The sequence below is a fragment of the Heptranchias perlo genome, chromosome 1, assembly GCF_035084215.1.
Source record: "Heptranchias perlo isolate sHepPer1 chromosome 1, sHepPer1.hap1, whole genome shotgun sequence".
In the NCBI taxonomy this organism is placed as follows: domain Eukaryota; kingdom Metazoa; phylum Chordata; class Chondrichthyes; order Hexanchiformes; family Hexanchidae; genus Heptranchias; species Heptranchias perlo.
The window spans coordinates 69,606,719-69,633,770 of record NC_090325.1 but is presented as its reverse complement, the minus strand read 5'-3'; the positions used below and the strand labels follow the sequence as shown (position 1 = coordinate 69,633,770).

General features: G+C 42.9%; 1 protein-coding gene across 1 annotated transcript in view; it reads right to left on the bottom strand.

Moving 5' to 3' along the window:
• ndufaf2 (NADH:ubiquinone oxidoreductase complex assembly factor 2) overlaps positions 1–27,052 on the bottom strand; it is a 179,712-nt gene that overhangs the window by 152,143 nt on the left and 517 nt on the right. The gene's annotated exons all lie outside the window — the stretch shown is intronic.

Sequence of the window (27,052 nt, the reverse complement as noted above, 5' to 3'; positions counted from 1 at the left end):
CTCCATTCAAGAAAGGACGGAGACAGAAAGCAGGAAACTACAGGCCAGTTAGCTTAACATCTGTTATAGGGAAAATGCTACAAACTATTTTTAAGGAGGTTATAGCAGGGCACTTAGAAAATCTCAATGCAATCAGGCAGAGTCAACATGGCTTTGTGAAAGGGAAATCATGTTTGACTAATTTATGAGGAGTTCTTTGAGGAAGTAACAAGCAACGTGGATAAAGGAGATCCTGTGGATGTGGTGTACTTGGATTTCCAGAAGGCTTTTGACAAGGTGCCACATCAAAGGCTACTACACAAAATAAGAGCTCATGGTGTAGGGAGTAACATATTAGCATGGATAAAGGATTGGTTATCTAACAGGAAACAGAGAGTAGACATAAATGGGTCATTTTCAGGTTGACAAGATGCAACGCGTGGAGTGCCACAGGGATCAGTGATGGGGCCTCAACTATTTACAATCTATATCAATGACTTGGATGAAGGCACCGAATGTTTGGTTGCTAAATTTGCTGATAACACAAAGGTTGGTTGGAATCTAAGTTGTGAAGGAGTCTGCAAAGAGATATAGATAGGTTAAGTGAGTGGGCAAAAATTTGGCAGATGGAGTATAATGTGGGAAAATGTGAACTTGTCCACTTTGGAGAGAGATTGCAGAACTCTAAGGTATAGAGGGATCTGGGTATCCTAGTACATGAATCACAAAAAGTTAGTATGCAAGTACAGCAAGTGATTAGGAAGGCAAATGGAATGTTGACCTTTATTGCAAGGGGAATGGAACGTAAAAGTAGAGATGTTTTGCTACAGTTGTACAGGGCATTGGTGAGACCACATCTAGAATACTGTGCAGTTTTGGTCTCCTTATTTAAGAAAGGACATAATTGCTTTGGGGCGGTTCAGAAAAGGTTCACTCGACTGATTCCTGGGATGAGGGGGTTATCTTATGAGGAAAGGTTGGACACGTTGGGCCTGTATACAGTGGAGTTTAGAAGAATGAGAGGTGATCTTATTGAAACATCTAAGATCTAAGAAGGGGTAGTTGCTGAGAGGATGTTTCCCCTTGTGGGAGAGACTAGAACTAGGGGCCATAGTTTAAAAATAGTGGGTCTCCCATTTAAGACGGAGATGAGGAGAATTTTTTTCTCTCAGACGGTCGTGAGTCTGTGGAGGTCCCTTCCCCAGAGAGCGTGGTCATTGAATATTATTCAATGAGTTAGATAGATTCCTGATTAACAAGGGAGTGAAAGGTTATAGTAGGTAGATGGGAAAGTAGGGTTGAGGTCGCAATCAGATCAGCCATGATCTTATCAAATCGCAGAGCAGGCTCGAGGGGCTGAATGGCCTACTCCTGCTCTTAATTTGTATGAGACAGAGAATGTCCACAGTAAACTGGGCAAATCTGTTAACGGGTAAAACGACAGGAGATCAGTGGGAGGTGTTCAAAAAATAATTTAACGTGATACCGAACCAGTTTATACCTGTAAGGGGCAAGAGCTCTACTTGCCAAAAAAAAGCCATGGACGGCAAAAGAGGTAAGGGACAACATAAAATTAAAAGAAAAAGCATACAAAAATGCAAAAAATAGCACAGATCTTGGCGACGGGGGGCAATACAAAGAACAGCAAAACAAATAGTAAGAACTACAAAAAGGGAGTATGAAAAGAAACTTGCAAGGGTTATCAAAATCAACACAAACATTTTTACAATTACATTTGGAAAAAAGAGAGTAGTCAAGAGCAACCTAGCCCCCTTAAAAACTAATAATGGTGATATTGTAAATGAAAATAAGGAAATGGCGAACATGTTAAATAATTACTTTGCATCAGTATTTACAGGAAGGGGATAGCACTCCAAATACCCCAAGGAAACTAATTTTGAATCGGGGGTGGAGACTTACCATAATTAATGTAAGCAAATTAACAGTAATGAAGAAAATAATGGCACTAAAGAGTGACAAATCCCCAGGACCAGATATTTTCCATCCCAGGGTTTTAAAGGAAGCATTGCAGATGCCCTAACTAGAATCTTCCAAAGTTCTCTCGATTCAGAAACCGTTTCATTAGATTGGAAAATTGCACATGTCACTCAGCTATTTAAGAAAGGTGAGAGGGGGAAACCAGGGAATTATAGACCAGCTAGCCTAACATCTGTTGTCAGGAAATTACTAGAGTCTATAATTAAGGATAGAGTGACTGAACACCTTGAAAATTTTCAGCTGATCAGAGAGAGTAAGTGTGGATTTGTAAAGGGTAGGTCATACCTGATGAACCTGATTGAATTTTTGGAAGAAGTGACTACAGTAGTGGACAGGGAAATGTCTATGGATATTGTTTATACGGACTTCCAGAAGGCATTCGATGAAGTCCCTCATTAGATACTGTTAGCTAAAGTTGAAGCTCATAGATTGAGGGCAAATTATTGACCTGGTTAGCAAATTGGCTGAGCAGCAGGAGGCAGAGAGTACTCAAATTGGCAGTATGTGACTAATGGTGTCCCACAGGGATTGGTGTTGGGGCCTCAACTGTTCACTGTATTTATTAACAACTTAGATGACGGGATAGAGAGCCACATATCCAAGTTTGCCGATGACACAAAGATAGGCAGCATTGTAAGCAATGTAGATGGAAGCATAAAATTACAGAGAGATATTAATAGATTAAGTGAATGGGCAAAACTGTGGCAAATGGATTTCAATGTAGGCAAGTGTGAGGTCATCCACTTTGGACCTAAAAAGGATAGATAAGAGTACTTTCTAAATGGTGAAAAGCTTAGAAGTCCATGTACATAGATTATTAAAATGTTATGGACAGGTACAGAAAATAATCAAAAAGGCTAATGGAATGCTGGCCTTTATATCTAGGAGGACGAGAAGACATGGGAGTAGAAGTTATGCTACAGCTATACAAAGCCCTGGCTAGACCACACCTGGAGTACTATGTTCAGTTCTGGGCACCACACCTTCGGAAGGATATATTGGCCTTGGAGCGAGAGCAGCGCAGATTTACCAGAATGATACCTGGACTGCAAGGGTTAAATTACAAGGAGAGATTACACAAATGAAGGTTGTATTCCCTGGAATTTAGAAGATTAAGTGGTGATTTGATTAAAGTTTTCAAGATATTAAGGGGAACTATTTCTGTTGCTTGAGGTTTAGGGGACATAGTCTAAAAATTAAAACCAGGACTTTCAGGAGTGTTGTTAATTTTAATTGTTAATTTTAAATCTGAGATTGATTGATTTTTGTTAACCAAAGGTATAAGGGATATGGGACTAAGACGGGTAAATGGAGCTAGGTCACAATCAGCCATGATCTCACTGAATGGCGTAACAGGCTCAAGGGACTAAATGGCCTATTGCTGTTCCTATGGATGTGCTACAAATACACCTGAACCAAGCAGGTCCACCGTACTCCAGGACATGGTTGAAGAGTGATCAGCCAATCTAACCTGTCGAACAAACCTGGAGGAGTAGATCTGTCACTGAGTGTTGAGTCTTCCCACTCATCTCCAGATAATCCTGCAAGCCCATGTTCTGGTGGTTCTCACTGAACAAGCAACAGGAAACTTACCAGTTTGCACTGGTAAGTCGTACAGTTTTAGCTGGTTAAACTCCAGCAAACACAGGAGTCTCTGGACTTTGGCTTTCGACTTTGGCAAGTGAAGTTTGGCAGGACAAGTTGAGATGGCTATTAGAAAAGCATATGGGATCGTGGGCTTTATCAATAGAGGCACAGAGTACAAAAGCAAGGCGGTTATGCTAAACCTTTATAAAACACTGGGTGGACCTCAGCTGGAGTATAGTGTTCAATTCTGGGCACTACACCATAGAAACGATGTCCAGGCCTTAGAGAGGGTGCAGAAGAGATTTACTCTACTGGTACCAGGGACGAGAGACTGGAGAAGCTGGGGTTGTTCTCCTTAGAACAGAGATGGTTAAGGGGACATTTGAAAGAGGTGTTAAAAATCATGAACAGTTTTGACAGAGTAAATAAGGAGAAACTGTTCCCAGTGGCAGAAAGGTCAGCAACCAGAGGACACAGATTTAAGATGATCGGCAAAAGAGCCAGAGGCGACATGAGGAAACATTTTTTTATGCAGCAAGCAGTAATGATCTGGAATGTGCTGCCTGAAAGGGTGGTGGAAGCAGATTCAATAGTAACTTTCAAAAGGGAATTAGATAAATACTTGAAGGGGAAAAAAATTACAGGGCTTTGGGGAAAGAGCAGAGGAATGGGACTAAATGGATTGCTCTTTCAAAGAGCCGGCACAGGCATGATGGGCCGAATGGCCTCCTCCTGAACCTTCTATGATACTAAGTGCATCTCCATGGAGAGAGAGTGTACACAACATATTTGGAATTCCAAATGTGTAGATTTCGCATTGATTTGATTTGGAAACTCAAACTTGGTGATAATTCCTGTATGCATCAGACAACGAGGTGATGATTTTATTTCCAATAATAGTTTAGGACAGTGCAGCATACAATATTCACACCTACATGAGTCTTAGTAGATAAATTAAGAATTTAGCATTACACTTGTGAGAAAGGCTGGGATGACAAAATTAGGTACCCAATTCTGAAAAAAAAGTGCCACCATGAAAGTTAGATATCAGAATCGGTTTTCTCAGAAATTAGTGAGGAGCTGTGTTAGAACCATAGAAATTTACAGCACAGAAGGCCACTTGGCTTTTAGGTAGAGCACAAGCAGCAGGCTAAATGTTGGTAATCACAATCCTCTACAAAGGATTCCCAATTTTAATTGTGTCACCAATTTTTTTCCTTTCAAGTACTCATCCAGTTCCCTTTTGAAAGCCACGATTGAATCTGCCTCCACCACCCCCTTGGACAGTGCATTCCAGATCCTAACCACTTGCTGCGTAAAAAAGTTTTTCATCATTTCACCTTTGGTTCTTTTGCCAATCACCTTAAATCTACATCCTCCGGTTCTTGACCCCACCGCCAATGGGAACAGTTTCTCTCTATCTATTCTGTCTAAACCTTCCATGATTTTAAATACCTCTTTCAAATCTCCTTGCAACCTTCTCTGTTCCAAGTAGAACAATCCCAGCTTCTCCAGTCTATCCACGTAACTAAAGTCCCTCATCCCTGGAATCATTCTGGTAAATTTTCTTTTGCACTCTGTCTAAGGCCTTCACATCTTTCCTGAAGTGCGGTGCCCAGAACTGGACACAATACTCCAGTTGTGGTCGAGCCATTGTTTTATAAAGGTTCATCATGACTTCCTTGCTTTTGTACTTTATGCCTCTATTTATAAAGCCCAGGATCCCATATGCTTTTTTAAACCGCTTTCTCAACCTGCCCTGCCACTTTCAACTATTTGTGCACATATACCCCCAGATCTCTCTGTTCCTGTAAGTCTTTTAGAATTGTGCCCTCTAGTTTATATTGCATGGGTTTTTAAAAAAAATAAACTAAGAGGTAATAATACACTGCTGCAGAACATTTTCTAACTAATGTATCAAACAACAGGCAGTTGGATTCAAATTTTTAAAAAAATCACAATTTTCTCTAAATGGAGAATTTCCATCTCCACCATGCTATCTTAAGAGAAGAGTGAAATAATACAGCAAGGTTGGAACTACTTTTCGGAGCTCCTACAAGCTGACTGAAGAATGGCATTAACATAGGCTAAGGAACAGCTTGTTCTCTCACTGTCCCAAGCCAAGAAATAGCAAATCCAATAGAGAACGATCCTGACCTTGCCAAATTCAATGTTTCTTTGACATCTAAAACTTAAATTGACCTTAAATACAATTATGGTTTTCAAATCTAGTTTATCTGAAGTCTGTGAATACAATTTGTGTTAAAATTTACAAAAGTAAATAAACTACACACATCAGGAAAAAATACATGGGATTCTAGCAAGTTAAATGTGCAATGTAATCATATCTTATTTAGTGCTGAGTGCATATATTAATAGAAGATGAGCGTTAGTGGGATATTCAAAAATAATCTACAGAATGATGATGCAAAATATGAACAGCCTGCAGATTACATACTTCTCAATATCATGACATCTTGTTTTTGAGCATCTGCTACCCAATTGATTATTGTATTTATCCACCATACAATAGTGGTGTACAACAATGGAAACAAGGTGTTTTTTAAAAATAAATTCAAGACTGTATTAATCTAAATGACCCCAAATCACACAGTATGACTAACATTACTTTTGCATTGCACATATTGAATATCATAGATTCCATTACTCTACAGGTGTTAGACATAGAGATTGACAGCATCACCCGAATATGTCATGCCTCAATGAAAAGCTGGCTTTCTGTGGCATAATTGCTAAGCAGCTGAACCAGATGCACTGCTTCTTCAAAGGATGCAAACCACTATGGTGCATTAGTCGGATAAATACTACAACAACTCCTCCTCCTATTTATATAGCGCCTTCAACGTAGTAAAATGTCCCAAGGCGCTTAAATGCTTGCAAGCTCAGGGTGTTGCATTAATTTGAATGTTAGATTGAAATAAACAATTTTTACTGCATTATTTGAGGTGCAGAGATACAGTAAAATAGATGCAAGCCATAATAGGTTGTTGTTATAACAACTATTCATGAGCATCTTTTTCATCCTACATCACAAGAGGCAACAAATAGGCAATTTAGCAACTTCACCAACTGCATCCATAAACTCGAACACAAATTTTGAAAAGCTACCGTGAAACTGCTCTTACAGAAGAAATGTCTTTCCCATGACTACAAATGGATCCACATTGGCACCTAGTAATAAAGTGCTCTGTTAAAATGGAGTCATTTATCATTTTAAGCAGAATACATCACAGCAAGGCAGGCAGTTCAAGTAAACTTTATTACAAACTAATGGTTCCCTCACTGGGATAATCATAGCACTATTGAAGCAAAATAACACCTGATCACCTTATTCTCACTTTTATGAGCAGGCCAATGGAACATTCTAAAGTCCTCTCACAGGACTGTGATTCATTATTGCTCTTGGAGGGTAAATGCCAACAAAGAGTTGGGCCGAATAGCCTGTTTTTCTGTTGTAACTATGTATATTAAAAGAAATCACATTGCAAATAACAAAAAGGGAAAAATCATTGGGATAGTGTACTGCTAAACAAAATAATATTAAAAAATTATTTAGGAACACAATCAAATGGATAACGAAACAATTTTCTCTTACACAATTAGCACTTCAATGTATTTTAATTGACTAATATGCCATCAATGAGATGCACTGATTTGGTGTATTTTCTTGATTAATAAGCAAAAAAAAATTCGATCACTTGCCTACGTAACAACAGTGACTACCCTAGGTGGGATCGTGAGTTGTGAAGAGGATGCAAAGAGGCTTCAAGGCGATTTAGACAAGTTGAGTGAGTGGGCAAATACATGGCAGATGCAGTATAACGTGGATAAATGTGAAGTTATCCAGTTCGGAAGGAAAAACAGAAAGGCAGAGTATTATTTAAATGGTGATAGATTGGGAAATGTTGATGTACAAAAGGGACGAGGGTGTCCTTGTACACCAGTCACTGAAAGCAAATATGCAAGTGCAGCAAGCAGTTCGGAAGGCAAATGGTATGTTGGCCTTCATTGCAAGAGGATTTGAGTACAGGAGCAAAGATGTCTTACTGCAGTTACACAGGGCCTTGGTGAGACCACACCTGGAGTATTGTGTGCAGTTTTGGTCTCCTTACCTAAGACAGGATATATTTGCCAGAGAGAGTGCAGCGAAGGTTCACCAGACTGATTCCTGGGATGGCAGGACTGTCATGAGAGATTGGGTCGACTCGTCCTGTATTCACTCGAGTTTAGAAGAATGAGAGGGGATCTCATTGAAACATATAAAATTCTGACAGGGCTAGACAGACTGGATGCAGGGAGGATGTTTCCCTTGGCTGGGGGGTTCAGAACAAGGGGTCACAGTCTCAGGATACACGATAGGACATTTAGGACTGAGATGAGGAGAAATGGCAGCCTTCTGTGGTAGAGAATTCCACAAGTTCACCACTCAGAGGGTGGTGAACTTGTGGAATTCTCTACCACAGAAGGCTGTGGAGGCCAAGTCACTGAATATATTTAAGAAGGAGCTAGATAGATTTCTAGACACAAAAGGCATCAAGGGGTATGGGGAGAGAGCGGGAATATGGTATTGAGATAGAGGATCAGCCATGATCATATTGAATGGCGGAGCAGTCTCGAAGGGCCAAATAGCCTACTCCTCCTCCTATTTTCTATGTTTACACTTCAAAGGTAATCCATTGACTGAACTGTGCTTTGGGATGTCTTGAGCATATCATCTAAGTTCTTTCTTTCTTCAAAATTAGTGTCACAAGGGGGTGAAGTTTTAACCCCTAAGAATGGGTGGTTGGAGTTGAAAATTGTAGTTTTTTGTAGTGACCGCAACCCGGCTCCTACACACCTACTTCAGAGTTTAACGTGGGCGTGAACTTCCCCCGCGACACCACCAGCCAGATTGAGCGGGCAGTGGGTTTCGTCTCCCTGGCTGGCTTCTCACAGATGCAGGGTGCCATTGATAACACATGCATGACAATCCGAGGACCACCACATGAGCCAGGGATTTTGATCAACCAAAAGGGGTTTCACTCCATCAATGCACGGCTGGTGTGCAACCACAAGAAGCGATTATGCAGGTATGTGCCAGATTCCCTGGCAGCTGTCATGATGCATTTATACTGCGTCAGTTCAACATTCCAGGCCTTCTCCAAACAGGAGACAGACTTAAGGGCTGGTTTGTTGGAGACAAAGGGAACCCATTGCAAACTTGGCTAATGACACCTATGAAGAACCCTACCAATGAGGCACAAGTGCGCTACAACCAGAGCCACATGACCACCAGGTGTGTCATTAAGCAAGCCATAGGCATGCTGAATATGCACTTCAGGTGCCTGGATAGGTGTGGAGATCCCCTTCAATACTCGCCAGCGAGGATCTCCAGAATCATCGTGCTCTGCTGTATTCTGCACAACATAGCGCAACAGAGCAGTTTGGAGTTGGAGGACAACGCAGGCTCTTATCAATCATCCTCTGATGGTGACAACATTGAAGAAGAGTAGGAGGAAGAATATGAAGATGCAGCACCCATTGCCAGACCAGCCGCGCACACTGCTGCCCAGGATGCCCTCATCTTGCACAGGTTCTCTTAGTAACAGTGGCGAAAAAGAGACACCGACATACTCAGGCTAGCTGCTACAATTACGCACCCCCCCACCCTCACCATTTGCACAAAACACGCATACATATGCCCAATGGGTACCGTCACGTATTGGCATTCATCATGAAGCAAACGAAAGGGCAACTTCACTCTCAGGACGCAGTAATGGGCAAGAGGTGCTAATCAATAAATTGTGTGTGCTCACATTAAAAAAAAGGAAACTTCACAACATATCATTTCTTCAAACACCCTTGGTGAACTACAATTTCTTGAACCTATACTTCCTACCGCTTCTGCGTGATGCATCCGCAGTGACGTCAGCAGGGGTAGAGACTGGCTGCTCAGATCCCTGCCCTGACTGCTGAGATGCTTTTGGCCTACGACCTCTGGGGTTTTGGAGCCCGTGAGGGCCCAGCCAAAGAATGCTCCACCTGCACGAGTGCAGGGGCAGACTCAGCCATTGGGAGGAGGCGCCAGCATTTTGGGTACTGGTTGAGGGGGAAAACAAGAGATGTGGGAGCGTTTTGTGTGGAGTCCCCACTTCCATGTTCCCTTTCGCCATCTTCCCTCTCCCGCGCCAGCACCATATTAGTCCCACCACTCTGCTGGACAGCAGCTTAGTGCACATCTGTGACGTGTTGTAAGGCCATGGATAAGGTATCTGTCATCCTGCTGAACGTGGCAGGCATCTCCTGCACGGCCGTGGTCATTTTAAAAAATTTGTTCATGGGACATGGGCATCGCTGGCAAGGCCGGCATTTATTACACATTCCTAATTGCCCTTGAGAAGGTGGTGGTGAGCTGCCTTCTTGAACCGCTGCAGTTTGTGTGGTGAAGATTCTCCCACAGTGCTGTTTGGAAGGGAGTTTGCGGATTTTGACCTAGCGACGATGAAGGAATGGTGATATATTTCCAAGTCGGGATGGTGTGTGACTTGGAGGGGAACGTGCAGGTGGTGTTGTTCCCATGTGCCTGCTGCTCTTGTCCTTCTAGGTGGTAGAGGTCGCGGGTTTGGGAGGTGCTGTCAAAGAAGCCTTGGCGAGTTGCTGCAGTGCAGCCACTGTGCGCCAATGGTGCGCCTTCTTGTCTGGCGCGAATGTTACTTGCCACTTATCAGCCCAAGCCTGGATGTTGTCCAGGTCTTGCTGCATGCGGGCTCGGACTGCTTCATTATTTGAGGGGTTGCGAATGGAACTGAACATTGTGCAATCATCAGCGAACATCCCCATTTCTGACCTTATGATGGAGGGAAGGTCATTGATAAAGCAGCTGAAAATGGTTGGGCCTAGGACACTGCCCTGAGGAACTCCTGCAGCAATGCCCTGGGGCTGACATAATTGGCCTCCAACAGCCACTACCATCTTCCTTTGTGCTAGGTATGACTCCAGCCACTGGAGAGTTTTTCCCCTGATTCCCATTGACTTCAATTTTACCAGGGTCTGCATAGACTCACTTGAGAGCTGTGCTTGAAGCTCCATGGAGGCAGCCACTCTCTCCATGGCAGACATTCTTGCAATTACCTGGGACAACAATCCACTCGTGTTGGAGTTGGACTCCTCCATTCCCTCCAGTACGTGGAGAGTGTGCGTGGCATGTGTGCCAGTACATCGCAAAGTTGCAGCTGTACCTCAATCATTCTCAACGATTGCCCCTGGGATTCAGCATCTGTGTCCAGCTGAGCAGAGCTTGGAGAGGAGTGCGCCCGCCGACATGGGCTCTCCACAGCTGACCCTGCCACAAGTGTCTGCTTGTGCTTGCTTGTGAGTTGTGAATCACAGCTGAAACCCAACCAACTGGCTAACAGGACCCACTGAAGCACTAGTATTTGCGCTGGTGCATGGCTGTGTATCCTGTGACGGTGCACCCTCAGAAGGAATGAGCTCCTCTGAGGAATTGTCGTCGTGAATGTCTGATGATTATTGTTGTATGCATGAAGGCCCTGGAAAACAAAAGAAAGCCATATGAATGAGTCGTATCAAAATAACAATCTTGGCAATCACCACAATCAGTCATCTCATAGTTCAGTCAGTCGTTGATGAAAAAGTCTTCATGTGTGTGAAAGATGTTTAAATTCTGTCACCAGGCATCTGTGAGTTCCTAGTCTTTCCATCTCCGATTAATGGTTGCAGGTGTGCCACTAATCTCCTTGGCATCCTCCACTGCATCTGACACCTGGACTATTTATCGAGGGCCACCTCCAGTCCTTGCCTTCTCTCTTGCATTTTGCAATCTTATAGAATCATAGAAGTTACAACATGGAAACAGGCCCTTCGGCCCAACATGTCCACGTCGCCCAGTTTATACCACTAAGCTAGTCCCAATTGCCTGCACTTGGCCCATATCCCTCTATACCCATCTTACCCATGTAACTGTCCAAATGCTTTTTAAAAGACAAAATTGTACCCGCCTCTACTACTGCCTCTGGCAGCTCGTTCCAGACACTCACCACCCTTTGAGTGAAAAAATTGCCCCTCTGGACCCTTTTGTATCTCTCCCCTCTCACCTTAAATCTATGCCCCCTCGTTATAGACTCCCCTACCTTTGGGAAAAGATTTTGACTATCGACCTTATCTATGCCCCTCATTATTTTATAGACTTTTATAAGATCACCCCTCAACCTCCTACTCTCCAGGGAAAAAAGTCCCAGCCTGTCTAACCTCTCCCTATAAGTCAAACCATCAAGTCCCGGTAGCATCCTAGTAAATCTTTTCTGCACTCTTTCTAGTTTAATAATATCCTTTCTATAATAGGGTGACCAGAACTGTACACAGTACTCCAAGTGTGGCCTCACCAATGCCCTGTACAACTTCAACAAGACATCCCAACTCCTGCATTCAATGTTCTGACCAATGAAACCAAGCATGCCGAATGCCTTCTTCACCACCCTATCCACCTGTGACTCCACTTTCAAGGAGCTATGAATCTGTACTCCTAGATCTCTTTGTTCTATAACTCTCCCCAACGCCCTACCATTAACGGAGTAGGTCCTGGCCCGATTCGATCGACCAAAATGCATCACCTCACATTTATCTAAATTAAACTCCATCTGCCATTCATCGGCCCACTGGCCCAATTGATCAAGATCCCGTTGCAATCCCAGATAACCTTCTTCACTGTCCACAATGCCACCAATCTTGGTATCATCTGCAAACTTACTAACCATGCCTCCTAAATTCTCATCCAAATCATTAATATAAATAACAAATAACAGCGGACCCAGCACCGATCCCTGAGGCACACCGCTGGACACAGGCATCCAGTTTGAAAAACAACCCTCTACAACCACCCTCTGTCTTCTGTCGTCAAGCCAATTTTGTATCCAATTGGCTACCTCACCTTGGATCCCATGAGATTTAACCTTATGTAACAACCTACCATGCGGTACCTTGTCAAATGCTTTGCTGAAGTCCAAGGGGCGAAAGAACAGACCTGTGACTGACTGAAGGTCATATATTCACCCGATGAATGCTGTGCATTGGGGTGAGGGTGACTATCAGACAGGTGCATCACAATGCATAAGGACTGGGTCAGTGGATGGATACATTGGGATGTGAGGAAGTGCAGAGAAATTGAAGGATGGGTGCTGCTGAAACCTAAGTGGGTGTGAGGAGTGATGTGATGGAGTAGGCTTGGCAAGTCAGAGAGGTGGGCATTGTACACCACAGGATGTAGGTGAATTAGCAATTGGACTCACTTTTCCTGACCTAATTAGGTCAATAAACCACTTCCTGCACAGCGGCCAAAACCTGGGCACCGTACTGTGCTCTTGCTGCTCACCTCCTCAGCCACGCCTTCTTGGTAGCAGAATCAGGTTTCTTCCTCCCATCACTAAGGGAAATTATTTCCCTCCTGGTCTTCACTGCACCCAGCAGTACTTCAAGGGAACCATCTGTGCTGGCCTTGCTTACTTTGAATCCATTGCTTCATTTTCTCCTTCAAAATCCATTTTTGCATTGACCCTTAAATAGTGGACTTCAGATAGTGTCTTCTGGGTGCACATTATGCCCGCTGCACAGCTTGGAGACGCGAAACCCAAAAGTAAAAATAATTGGCTTCAGTTAAGTTATAAATCGCAGATTCCGATGCGTCCGCTTCATTTCAGAGTTTCCCGCGTGAAAATCCACCCACCCTTTCTCTCTTCCCGACTCCAGGTAAAAATCATACCCAAAGACTCAGAAGCCAGGAAATAAAAATTCTAATCATTCTGCGCACCCAATCTACTTTGGTGAATCTTCAAACAGTTAGTTTTAGCCTCAATAATCTGCAACCATTATTATTCTAACTGAGTGATTAAGTTTTGATTATATAAAAATTCTGATCTACTAATACATAATTACAGTCAGATTAGTGGATGCAGGTATTAATCAACTGTTGTGCTGCTGAAGTGGTATATATGCAGCACAACACAAATGCACACAGCACCAAAGTGAAGACAGACCATGAAGGCAGGAGTGAAGGCAGGATCAAAAACATTTTCGAACCCTGATGTCAGCAGATCTAAGACAGAATCTATTGGAAAAAATGCCAACACTATTACTAATACTAAGAGTATGCTGGAGAAGCGGAAGAGATGTGGAATTGTTTGCTCAATACTTGGGTTAAGCCTCATTATACTGGTAGTTTAACTACATAGTCTAATATTACTACATTTTAAGTTCAAAGAATACCACACTGAAATTCAAGCCACAGGAGACTACTGTAGCAGACAAACTAATTCTCTCCACCCTGAAAAAACAATGCAGAAATACCTTACTGAATGCAGTACTACTGAAGCATGGTGAAGCAAGTAAAGAGTACAGAAATACTAGTCATTAGCACTGACAATTCAAATCCCATGCAAAACTATCTGTTATGCACATTTTCTTTCTGCCCAAGACCTGAAGGCAATCTTGTGTGCCAAGCTGAGCTGGAAGTAATTTTCTATGAAACACGTTATGTGACTTCAACATCAAAACTGTACAACATGTTTAAGCAACAGTGTTAACAAACTATCATTTTCAGGCAATAAAGGTTCACAGCTTATCAAACACTCATGAAATGGTTTAAAAGTCTATAAACCGTGCAGGTAGAGGTTAGTAAAACACATCTCATGAAGAACCTAAAAGCCCAGTGTACCTGGCCCACAGAAGATACATGAAGGACAAATTAGGATATGAGTGCAGAAATGGACAGGAGTGTTATACCATGTAATGTGCAATGTAATATTCTGCTGCTACAGTGGATCCATGTCCCCTTATGACCACAAAGTCTAATTTCTGTCAAGTAAATACAGGCTCAGGTAAATCAGTTTAATTGTTGTTTGGTTGGAGAACTTTGCAGATTGGAAAGAGTATGGAAAATTCAAGCTGCAGAACAAAATCCCCGAGCATTCTAACTGTGATTGCAGAGATCAGAGTCTTGTATCAGAAAGGTATTTTTTATTGCTGTGTAATTGCAAATGACTTTCTTTCCCTTGTACTTGTTTGATGTACGACACCAAAGACATTTGCATAAAGTCAAGTATGATGGACCAAACATGCATTAGACATACCAAACATTCATATTTTATATCTGTCTTTAGGCCAGTTTTTTCTTTTGAACATACTGCCATCTTCTGGACATGATGTGGAGATGCTGGTGATGGACTGGGGTTGACAATTGTAAACAATTTTACAACACCAAGTTATAGTCCAGCAATTTTATTTTAAATTCACAAGCTTTCGGAGGCTACCTCCTTCCTCAGGTGAACGATGTGGATTTTCCACATCGTTCACCTGAGGAAGGAGGTAGCCTCCGAAAGCTTGTGAATTTAAAATAAAATTGCTGGACTATAACTTGGTGTTGTAAAATTGTTCACAATCTTCTGGACAGAAAGTGAAAGAGCATTCCTAGATTCATTCCTCTCCCATCATTCAAACCAGCACAAAAAATGCAACAATAAAACTATTGCTGGAAAATATGCTCCTGTATCTGTTAAGCTACCAACAATAAACCATGATGCAATGGTATTATCAGTATACATTTGAGGAGATGAAAGTCATTGTTAAAGTATGTATTTGGTTAAAAGTCTTCAATGAAGTGCTCAAATGGCTCAGTGGGAAAGGCCACAACATTTTTTTTATTCGTTCATGGGATGTGGACGTCGCTGGCGAGGCCGGCATTTATTGCACATCCCTAATTGCCCTTGAGAAGGTGGTGGTGAGCCGCCTTCTTGAACCGCTGCAGTCCGTGTCGTGAAGGTTCTCCCACAGTGCTGTTCGGAAGGGAGTTCCAGGATTTTGACCCAGCGACAATGAAGGAACAGCGATATATTTCCAAATCGGGACAGTGTGTGACTTGGAGGGGAACATGCAGGTGGTGTTGTTCCCATGTGCCTGCTGCTCTCGTCCTTCTCGCTGGTAGAGGTCACGGGTTTGGGAGGTGTTGTCGAAGAAGCCTTGGCGAGTTGCTGCAATGCATCCTGTGGATGGTACACACTGCAGCCACTGTGCGCTGGTGGTGAAGGGCGTGAACGTTTAAGGTGGTGGATGGAGTGCCAATCAAGCAGGATGCTTTGTCCTGGATGGTGTCGCGCTTCTTGAGTGTTGATGGAGCTGCACTCATCCAAGCAAGTGGAGAGTATTCCATCACACTCCTGACTTGTGCCTTGTAGATGGTGGAAAGGCTTTGGGGAGTCAGGAGGTGAGTCACTCGCTGCAGAATACCCAGCCTCTGACCTGCTCTTGTAGCCACAGTATTTATATGGCTGGTCCAGTTAAGTTTATGGTCAATGGTGACCCCCAGGATGTTGATGGTGGGGGATTCAGCGATGGTAATGCCGTTGAATGTCAAGGGGAGGTGGTTAGACCCTCTCTTGTTGGAGATGGTCATTGCCTGGCACTTGTCTGGCACAAATGTTACTTGCCACTGATGAGCCCAAGCCTGGATGTTGTCCAGGTCTTGCTGCATGCGGGCTCGGGCTGATTCATTATTTGAGGGGTTGCGAATGGAACTGAACACTGTGCAATCATCAGCGAACATCCCCATTCTGACCTTATGATGGAGGGAAAGTCATTGATGAAGCAGCTGAAGGCGGTTGGGCCTAGGACACTGCCTTGAGGAACTCCTGCAGCAATGTCCTGGAGCTGAGATAATTGGCCTCCAACAACCCCTACCATTCTCCTTTGTGCTAGGTATGACTCCAGCCACTGGAGAGTTTTCCCCGATTCCCATTGGCTTCAATTTTACTAGGGCTCCTTGGTGCCACACTCGGTCAAATGCTGCCTTGATGTCAAGGGCAGTCACTCTCACCTCACCTCTGGAATTCAGCTCTTTTGTCCATGTTTCCACCAAGGCTGAAATGAGGTCTGGGGCCGGGTGGTCCTGGAAGAACCAAAAGTGAGCAGGTTATTGGTGAGTAAGTGCCGCTTGATAGCACTGTCGACGATACCTTCCATCACTTTGCTGATGATTGAGAGTAGACTGATGGGGCGGTAATTGGCTGGATTGGATTTGTCCTGCTTTTTGTGGACAGGACATACCTGGGCAATTTTCCACATTGTCGGGTAGATGCCAGTATCTTAGCTGTACTGGAACAGTTTAGCTCGAGGCACGGCTAGTTGTGGAGCACAAGTCTTCAGCACTGCAGCCGGGATGTTGTCGGGGCCCATAGCCTTTGCTGCATCCAGTGCACTCAGCAGTTTCTTGATCTCACGTGGAGTGAATTGAATTGGCTGAAGACTGGCTTCTGTGATGGTGGGGATATCGGGAGGAGGCAGAGATGGATCATCCACTCGGCACTTCTGGCTGAAGATGGTTGCAAACGCTTCAGCCTTGTCTTTTGCACTCACGTGCTGGACTCCACCATCATTGAGGATGGGGATGTTTACAGACCCTCTTCCTCCTCCTCCTCCTCCTCCCCCCATTAGTTGTTTAATGGTCCACCACCATTCATGACTTGATGTGGCAGGATTGCAGAGCTTTGATCTGATGCGTTGGTTGTTGAATCGCTTAGTCTCTGTCTAAAGCATGTTGCTTCTGCTGTTTAGCATGCATGTGGTCCTGAGCTGTAGCTTCACCAGATTGGCACCTCATTTTTTTTTAAGGTACGTCTGGTGCTGCTCCTGGCATGCTCTTCTACACTCCTCATTGAACCAGGGTTGATTCCCTGGCTTGTTGGTAGAGTGAGGAATATGCTGGGCCATGAGGTTACAGATTGTGTTGGAATACAATTCTGCTGCTGATGGCCCACAGCACCTCATGGATGCCCAATTTTGAGCTGCTAGATCTGTTCTGAATCTATCCCATTTAGCACGATGATAGTGCCACACAACACATTGGATGGTATCTTCAGTACGAAGACGGGACTTCGTCTCCACGAGGATTGTGCGATGGTCACTCCTACCAATACTGTCATGGACAGATGCATTTGCGACAAGTAGATTGGTGAGGACGAGGTCCAGTAGGTTTTTCCCTCGTGTTGGTTTGCTCACCACCTGCCGCAGGCCCAGTCTGGCAGCTATGTCCTTCAAGACTCGGCCAGCTCGGTTAGTAGTGGTGCTACCGAGCCACTCTTGGTGATGGACATTGAAGTCCCCCACCCAGAGTATATTCTGTGCCCTTGCTACCCTCAGTGCTTCCTCCAAATGGTGTACAACATGGAGGAGGACTGATTCATCAGCTGAGGGAGGGCAGTATGTGGTAATCAGCAGGAGGTTTCCTTGCCCATATCTGACCTGATGCCATGAGATTTCATGGGGTCCAGAGTCAATGTTGAGGACTCCTAGGGCCACTCCCTCCTGACATGTTGCGTTACTGAGCCATACTGACAAGGAAGTCTGGAATTTGAACACTCACCTTCGGCGGGACAGCTGAAGGAACCGTACAATCGACCTCTATACCCCTGGGCTGGAGAGAAGAACAAATTTGCCAATGTTTCCGTGTCTGAATAATGTCCAGTGACTTTTGTTGACAGGGCAATAAATGATAATAGGATTGGATTTGGCTGTGACCTATGTTAGAATTGCTTGCTAGCATTCACGGTCCAGGCTTGCACATCACAAAGATAAGTACACATGTGAAAGGCCATTCAGCAAATCCAGCTCATCCTTCCATAGAAATCTAAAGTTTTCCTCCATCACAGCATCTTTTGAATTATTCCAGAGTTTTGCTTCTCATACATAGAAGATCATTCCAGGTATCAATCAGTGTGTGTGAAGAAGTGTTTCCTGGCATCAATTCTGAACTTACCCACCTCCCCATATCCGACAATCATGGTTTTACTTGAAATACTTTAAATGAACCTTTTCTATTCTATTAGTATCTTGTATACTTCTGGAAGGTCTGTTCTTACTCATCTCCTTTCAAGGCTGAGCTTTTCTAACTGGAGGTTTCTCAAAAATGAAGAATGGTAATTTGGATAAGATACCAGAGGGCCATACTTCAACACAAATTGCTGTCTTTGGGGGAGAAAGGGGACAATGTTTTTTAAAAATGCAATTTCAAAATTGTATCAAAAAATTCAATGAAAATCAAGTTTTTAAAAGCTAGAAATGGATTCAAATCAAGGCATCGTCCAGAAGCTATATTGAAACATTTTTACTCAGCTTTTGTCCTTCTAGTGCCTTTCCAGTCTTATTGAATAACTTTTGTGTATCATCCAGTACTTGTCACCTCTTTCTTGGGTGTAAAAATAATATACTTTCACAGAATATTAAATCTATTATCTGCTTCTTTGCACTAATATTTAGCATATTTGAGCCATGAACTTTACATGCGGTTCTCTCCTCTTTGTTTTAGTCAGCAAGGGATCAAAAGGATAGCTGACATGGGAAAGGGAAAAGTTAACCTACTGCAGTAGAAAGTAACTTTCTGAGACCAAGGTTAAAGCACATTATTTTGAAGAGTACGCAGAGTTTCACATTACATGCTGTACACAACATAACATTTGATAATCTGACAATGGATGCCCAAAGTGGTAAAGGGCCCTGTTTTCAACATAAACTTTGATGATCACAAAACAGTCATGAAAAAAAAATGTTTTACCATATAACATCCACATAAGTGAAATATGACTACTGTCAGGTCAGCAGCAATGATGTGTAGCACATTAAAGATAGTGATCAAAATTCTGCTTTTTAAAAAAAAAAGTAACATAGAAAACTATTTAGACTTTTCAGCAATGTAAAACATAATTGAGTACAGTCAATAAATGCCAGTTTTGCTCAGTTAGTGGCACTCATGTCCAGAGTCAGAAGATTGTGGGTTCAAGCCTCACTCTAGGACTTGAGTATATAATGTAGGCTGATACTTCAGTGCGGTACTGAGGTATTACCGCATTGTCGGAGGTGCTGCTCTTCAGATGAGACATTGAACTATCTGCCCACTCGAGTGTGCCATCTGAAGAAGATCAAGGAGATTCCCCAGTGTCCCTGACGACATTTCTTCCTCAACCAACACCACCAGATACAAAAACCTGGTCATCCAGTGATTTGCTATTTGTTGAATCTTGCTGCTCACAAATTGACGACAGCATTTCCCAAAATAACAAAACTGACTGCACTTCAAATCAACAGAATAATTTATCAGAGTCTGCAAAGGATGTCAAATAGAAAAATCATATACTCGGGATGTTTTCAGGCTTATTTGCATTTTGCAATTCTGCTTTGTAGCTGTGAAAGTCATGTTTTCCAAAATCAAATTCTAAGATCATGGTGATGGCCTAGAAGTATAGAAATACAATATAATTTCACACACTGAATTCATACCTTTTATGTGAGAGAACAATCCAATTAGAATTTGTTTCCTGCAAACCACCAGTAGTTTGTTTTTAAGTTGTATGCACATTCTAATTCTCCCCATCAGCAAGCTTTCATGTAACTATTGGAATCCCCTCATGATTACTGTACCAAAAATATAGTTGGGAGGGGGGCGCACCGCTACATAACCTACCACTAAACCATAAACTTATACAACTACTTATCTACACAAAATAGAACCAAACATCTCCACTCTCCCCCTCACTCAAACTATGTCCAAACAACCATTGTATACTGTATTACTGCACCTTCTTTAATAACCAAACGCCAACTGAAAAAGGTTGTGGTCCACAATGGGAACTGCCCCAAAGGAACATGGGATGCACTGCACCCCAACTCACAATAGGCATTTCGTTTTAATTTACTGTACCGCTCATACAGCACAGGAACAGAAAATTACAGACAAATTATTGAAAGTGACCTACCAGCACACTATAGATTAATAACTTACTAACTTACTGCATGTGGAACAGTTGGCACAATACCAAATTCTGTAATGATGTGGAACAGTATAATGGGGTAAGTACTGCTGGCAAACAGATTCTTGATTATACATTTATTATTTAGCATGATCTACTACCATCGCACTCAAGATCAAATTTTTCTCTCAGAATTGATCTTCAGATCTTTGAAGTAGCTGTTCCATAAGTCACAGATAATAACATTTTAGATTCTGTTGGGATAATTGAGTTTTTCAGGTTTTCTTTTTACCTCACTATCTTGTATTCTTAGTTATTTTTTGATCAAAGAGAGGACTTTTTACACTCTGACTTATTAGGACCTAGCTTTTGTTTCCAGCGTATATCAGGCGGGCAGAGGATGGAGCGCCTGGCCTGACCGGCCGATGCAGTTGGTGAGAGGCCCGATCTATTTTCATGGTTAGGTCGCAATTACATTGTATAGGTGAGTTTCCAGTGTTAATCGCACTCCTTAGAGACAGAGCGACAATTGAGAAGGCATAAATCCAGCGGGAGAGTAAGTTATTGAAGCAGGTAGCATGACACAATCTAGTGCACCCCAATTCTTTGATGCAGCTGTGGAGGTGCTCATAAAATAAGTGACCAACAGGAAGGAGGTCCTCTTCCACTCTGATGGATGGCGGGTGCCCCATTAAATTAGCCAGCAGCAACGGAGAGAGATGGTTGGGCAGGTCAATGCCACCAGCACTGTTCCAAGGGCCTGGCTACAGTGGAGGAAGAAATATTAACAACCTGACCAGGCTACAGGGGTCAAGAAAAAAGCTTTCTGTGCACCAACTGTTCATTGCATTGGACTGCCTGCCAGGGAACTTCTGCAACATGTTTGAGAGTGTGGAAGTGTCCACTACGAACTTGTGTGGGATTCCAGTGCATGCAGTCAGCCATAGAGCTTATTAGCACCTCAACGGATGCTGTGGCTGGGCCCTCCTTGTAGGAGTCTGCGGCACCAGTAGTACCATCTCTCAGGGATGCTCGTACGGCGGCCACACATGTTCTGAGCTCCACCAACTCCTCTGCCTTGGACAGGCTGGGAGACTGAATGGATAACGGCTTCAATCACATCACAGATCTCCTGCAATCTGCTCTCCTGAAGATCAGTAGGAGTGCTGAGCCACAGCCCAAAAACAGGGGCAGTAATCCAATGGAAATGGAACATGTTGCCCTCTCTTGGGACGACAATACATCTGCACCCTCGCCACCCACTCCACCGTGGTGCCAGAGAGCCCCAGCAGCCGCCAAATTGCTGCAGTCTGCAGCTGGGCCCTCTCAGGCCCGTGCTCCTAGAAGTCACCAACTGCAAACATCTCAAGAAACCTCAACTGAGCTACATCAGCCATCCACTTCCCATGCTAAAGCCACTGGTGGAGCACCTTGTAGGAGCACAATAGTATGCAAGAGACCACTGAAAACAGGCATTAGAAACTCTCACCAGGGTCATAATTAGCACTTGCTAAGTAAGCAAAATTATATTCCTTTTTGAAATCTTTATGTGCAGAGACGGATTCTGTAGTAGCTGGCGATGCTTAAAATGTAAGTTGATATGAACGTCAATGTTGGTCTTTGGATGCATGCAGTTTATTCGAGGGTGGAAGGCCTGGGACAGATGTTCAACGTGACTGTTAATGAGGGGAGCAGCTGAAGTGCTCTTTGACAAGCTATTGCATGCAGGTGTTGGAGCCCTCCTGCTTTCTCCCCATCCTCTCATGATCAGTGTCTTCTCCCTCATCATGCTGAAGGTCCAATGGTGGCTAGTCAGTTTATGAATCTGTGTTTTGTTCAATTTTTACTATCATTACAATGATGCTATAGTAACAGCACCTTTATAGGCACATTTTTTTTTAAAACAATTGGGGAGGGTCACTAGTGGTGTTATTACACCACCTGATTGGCCTACTCCTATTCCTGTGATCTTGGTGCAGGCCTATCAGCCCTCAAGCCTGTTCTGCCATTCTATTAGATCATGGCTGATCTGTACCTCTTAACTCCATTTACCTGCCTTTGTTCCATATTCCTTGATACCCTTACCTAACAAAAGGTTAGCGATCTCAATTTTGAAAATTTAAATTGACCCAGCATAAATAGCCTTTTAGGAGAGCGAACTCCAGATTTCCACTACCCTTTGTGTGAAAAAAGGCTTCCCAATTTCACTCCTAAATGCTTAGCTTTTATTTTAAGATTGTAACTTCGTGTTCTCAAGTCCCCCACCAGAGGAAATATTTCTCTATCTACCCTATTGAATCCTTTTGTCATTATAAACACCTCAATTAGATCACCCCTCAACTTTCTAATGTCTAGGTTATGCAACCTGTCCTCAAAATGTAACCCTTTAAGTTCTGGTATCATTCTGGTAAATCTGTGCTGTGCCACCTCCAAGGCCAATATACCCTTCCTGAGGTTTGATGCCCAAATCTGAACACAATACTCCAGATGGGTAGAATGGGCCTATATTCTCTGGATTTTAGAAGAACAAGAGGTGATCTCATGAAAACGTATAAAATTCTTAGTGGGCTTGACAGGGTAGATGCTGAGAGGTTGTTTCCCCTGGCTGGAGAGTCAAGAACTAGGAGGCATAGTCAATAAGGGTCGGTCATTTAGGAAGGAGATAAGGAGGCACTTCTTCACTCAGAGGGTTGTGAATCTTTGGAATTCTCTACCCCAGAGGTCTGTGGATGCTCAGTCATCGAGTATATTCAAGACTGAGATCGATAGATTTTTGGACACGAAGGGAATCAAGGGTTATGGGGATAGGGCGGGAAAGTGGAGTTGAAATGCAACATCAGCCATGATCTTACTGAATGGCAGAGTAGGCTCGAGGGGCTGTATGACCTACTCCTGCTCCTATTTCTCATGTTCTTATGGGGTCTGACCAAGACTCTACAACTGAAGCATCAATTCTTCACTTTTGTATTCCAATTTGTATTTGTCTTTGTCAGATCCAAAGTAGATGACCTCACACTTTGACATATTGAACTCCATCTGCCGTAGTTTTGCCCACTCACTTAGTCTGTCTATATCTCTCTGTAACTTCTTGCTCCCATCTCCACAACTTATATTTCTCCTAACTTAGTGTCATCTTCAAACATGGATATACAACTCTCTATTCCTTCATCCAAGTCATTCATGTTATGTTCAAATAAACACTCAAATTGGTGTGGCAATAAATATTCTGTCAAAGAATAACAAAGTAATAGAAAAGAAAACACTGGACAGTAAATGCTGCAATGTGCTTACTCCCACCAGGGGACCATCTAGAGGTCGGTCAATATCAAAATACCACACATATCAATTAATATAATTCGTGAAAATCTGAGACCCCAGTACTCTGGGGAACACCACTTTTCGTATCTCGCTAATCCCTACTCTGTCTATTACCGCCCAGCCAATTACCAATGCATATCACTAGGTTACCTCCAATTCCTTGCGCTTTCATTTTTGCTAATAATCTCTTGTGTGAAACCTTATCAAATGCCATCTGGAAATCCATATAGACAACATCTACAGACACTTCCCTATCTACCATGCTAGTGACCTCCTCAAAAAATTCAACTAGTCAGACATGACCTACTCCACAAATCTATACTGACTATCTGACCAGCATATACTTGTCCAAGCACTCAGTTACCCTGTCTCTGATGATAATTTACAGGAACTTCCCCACAACTGATGTTAAACTAACAGGTCTGCACTTTCCCAGTTTCTCTCTCCCTCCCTTCTTAAGTAATGGAGTGACAGTTGCAATTTTCCAATCCTGAATCCAGAGAGCTTTGGATTGACATATGATTAACGCATCTGCAATTCCCACACCAATTTCTTTTAATACCGTGGGGTAGAAACTATCAGGTCAAGAGAACGCATGAACTCACAGGATAAGAGTTCATTACCACGATTCCTGGGCTCAATTGTGCCAATGAGGAGAGTGGAAGAAAAAAGGAACAAAGGTGAGACACTCATAGCTACCTCCCAAGAGCCAGTTCAATAGTACAGCATTACTACAGGTTCAATTCCTGGACTGCGCTGAGATAGCTGATCTCAGCCAGCTTGGCAGCTGGGGTCCTACAATCAGCTTCAGGACTGTGGGCTAGGTAGAGGACTAATAAAGTGATCTCTGTTGGAAAATGCACATGTGTGGATGTGAGGAGTGGAATCGGGCTTGGATGGAATGGCTTCACGGCTGTCAGGACTCAGTATCTAGTCTCATGTTTGAAGAATGCGGCCTTTGGTGAATTACTGCAGGATGCCAGAGCATAAAGGGATCCTTACACCCACTCGAATCACACATGGGAAAAACAGAGATGACAAAATTGCAGCAGGTGGTGGTGGGGGGGGGGCGGGGTAAAGCATTAGCAGAGGCTTGGAACATTAACTCCTGGACCTTCGCTCTAAGCTGAGGATGGATTTAAAATTGGGAGTGCAGTGTGGAAATTCAGACTTTTGCATGTGGCTCATCTGAAGAGTTGGTGAAATTATAAGAACATAAGAAATAGGAGCAGGAGTAGGCCATATGGCCACTCGAGCTTGCTCCACCATTCAATAAGATCACGGCTGATCTTAGACCTCAATTCCACTTTCCCACCCTTGATTACCTTAGAGTCCAAAAATCTATCAATCTCAGCCTTGAATATACTCAGCAACTGAGCATCCACAGCCCTCTTGGAGTAGAGAATTCCAAAGATTCACAACCCTCTGAGTGAAGAAATTTCTCCTCATCTCAGTCCTAAATGGCCGACCCCTTATGCTGAGACCATGCCTCCTAGTTCTATACTCTGCAGCCAAGAGAAACAGCCTCTCAGCATCTATCCTGTCAAGCCCTCTAAGAATTTTATAAGTTTCAATGAGATCACCTCTCATTCTTCTGAACACCAGAGAATACAGGCCCATTATACTCAATCTCTCCTCATAGGACAACCCTCTCATCCCAGGAATCAATGTAGTGAAGCTTTGTTGCACCGCCTCTAAGGCAAGTATATCCTTCCTTATGTAAGGAGACCAAAACTTTATACAGTACTCCAGGTGTAGTCTCACCAAAGCCCTGTACAATTGTAGCAAGACTTCTTTACTCTTGTACTCCAACCCTCTTGCCATAAAGGCCAATGTGCTATTTGCCTTCCTAATTTCTTGCTGTACCCACATTAACTTTCTGTGTTTCTTGTACAGGGACACCTAAATCTCTCTGAACACCAACATTGAATAGTTTCTCACCATTTAAAAAATATTTTGTTTTTCTATTCTTCCTACCAAAGTGAATGACCTCACATTTCCCCACATTGCACTCCATCTGCCACCTTCCTGCCCACTCACTTAATCTGTCTATTTCCCTTTGCAGACTCTTTATATCTTCCTTACAGCTTATTTTCCCACCTAGCTTTGTATTGTCAGCAAACTTGGATACATTACACTCAGTCCCTTCATCTAAGTCATTAATATAGATTTTAAATAGCTGAGCCCAAGCACTTATCCTTGTGGCACCACAATAGTTACAGCCTGCCAACTTGAAAATGACCCGTTTATTCCTAGTCTCTACTTTCTGTCCATTAACCAATCCCGTAGCCATACTAATATATTACCCCCAGCCCCATCAGTCCTTATTTGGGGAACAACCTTTTGTGTAGTACCTTATCGAATGCCTTTTGAAAATCCAAATATATTGCATCCACTGGTTCCCCTTTATCTACCCTGCTAGTTACACCCTCAAAAAACTCTAATAAATTTGTCAAACACAATTTCCCTTTCATAAAACCACATTGACTCTGCCTAATCATATTATGATTTTCTAAGTGCTCTGTTACCACTTCCTTAATAACGGATTCCAGCATTTTGCCCACGACTGATATCAGGCTAACTGGCCTGCAGTTCCCTGTTTTCTCTCTCCCTCTTTTCTTGAATAATGGTGTCACATTTGCTACCTTCAAATTCAATGGGACCATTCTAGAATCTAGGGAATTTTGGAAAATCTCAACCAGTGCATCCACTATCTCTGCAGCCACCTCTTTTAGAACCCTAGGATATAGGCCATCAGGTCCAAGGGATTTGTCAGATTTTAGTCCCATTAATTTCTCCAGTACTTTTTCTTTACTAATATTAATTACTTAAAGTTCCTCACTCTCATTAGACCCTTGGTTCCCTACCATTTCTGGTGAGCTTTTTGTGACTTCTACTGTGAAGACAGATACAAACTATTGGATTAACATCTCTGCCATTTCCTTACTCCCCATTATAATTTCTCCTGTCTCAGCCTCTCAGGGAACCACATTTACCTTCGCTATTCTCTTCCTTTTTACATACTTATAGAAGCTCTTACAATCTGTTTTTCTATTTCTTGCTCTCAAGTTATATTTTCTCCCTCTATCAATTTTTTTGGTTATCCTTTGCTGGTTTCTAAAACTATCCCAATCCTCAGGCTTACTACTTGGCAACATTATAAGCCTCTTCTTCTAATCTAATACTATCCTTAACTTCTTCAGTTAGCCATAGATGGATCACTTTTGCCATGGAGTCCTTATTTCTCAATGGAATGTATATTCCTTGAAAATTATGAAATATTTCTTTAAATGTTTGCCATAGCTTATCTACAGTCATACCTTTTAATCTAATTTCCCAATCTATCTTAGCCAGCTTGCCCCTCA